Raw genomic sequence first — 799 nt, 5'->3', positions numbered from 1 at the left:
TTGCTCCATCGCTCGGTCCCCGATCCCGTCCGCAACCTACTGTTCATAGGGCAGAAGAAGGGGCTCCCTTTTGCAGTTGTTGCTATGGATCCAGTTCTTCCCCTCGTCTACCTTTACTGCTGCCCTGGTGGCCAGAAGGACCTGGAGATGACCCTCCCAGTGCGGCTCCAAGCGGCTACTTTGAAAGTTCTGTATCAACACCCAGTCACCGGGCCGTAGTTCATGACCAGGAGCCTCAGAATGTTGCTGCAATGTCTCAGCGATCTGTTGGTGAAAAGAACGCACATTTTTGGTTAACTCGTAATGATAATTGATAAGCAAGGGGTATTCAATTTCAGAGAATCTGAGTGGTCCCGGGACGCCCCAGACATTTTCCGGTCGTCCAAACACGACCTCATACGGGGACAATCCTGTTTTAGAGTGAGCTGTGACTCTCGTAGACGTTAATGCTAGGGGTAAAGCATCGGGCCACTGCAATCCTGTGCTTTCTTTGATCTTGGCCATTTTCAGCTTGAGAGTACTATTGTACTTCTCAACCAGGCATGCTGATTAGAGGTGGTTCGCTTCGTGAAACTTCTGCCTGATGTGCAATCCGTCACACACCAACTCGATAACCTTAGCATTGAAAAGGCTGCCGTTGTCACTCCAGATCAAATGGGGCAAACCAAAACGAGGGAAGAACTCTTTCAAGAGTACCTTCGCCGTCGCCATGGCGGTGTTCTCTTTTGTGGGGTAGGCCTTACCCATTTACTGAATGTACAGACAACCACCAGTGCATATTTCAAGCTATTGACCAGTT

The sequence above is a fragment of the Lissotriton helveticus genome, chromosome 1_2 (assembly GCF_964261635.1).
Source record: "Lissotriton helveticus chromosome 1_2, aLisHel1.1, whole genome shotgun sequence".
Taxonomy (NCBI): Eukaryota; Metazoa; Chordata; class Amphibia; order Caudata; family Salamandridae; genus Lissotriton; species Lissotriton helveticus.
The sequence above is the reverse complement of the archived record's forward strand: the minus strand, read 5'-3'. Positions refer to the sequence as shown.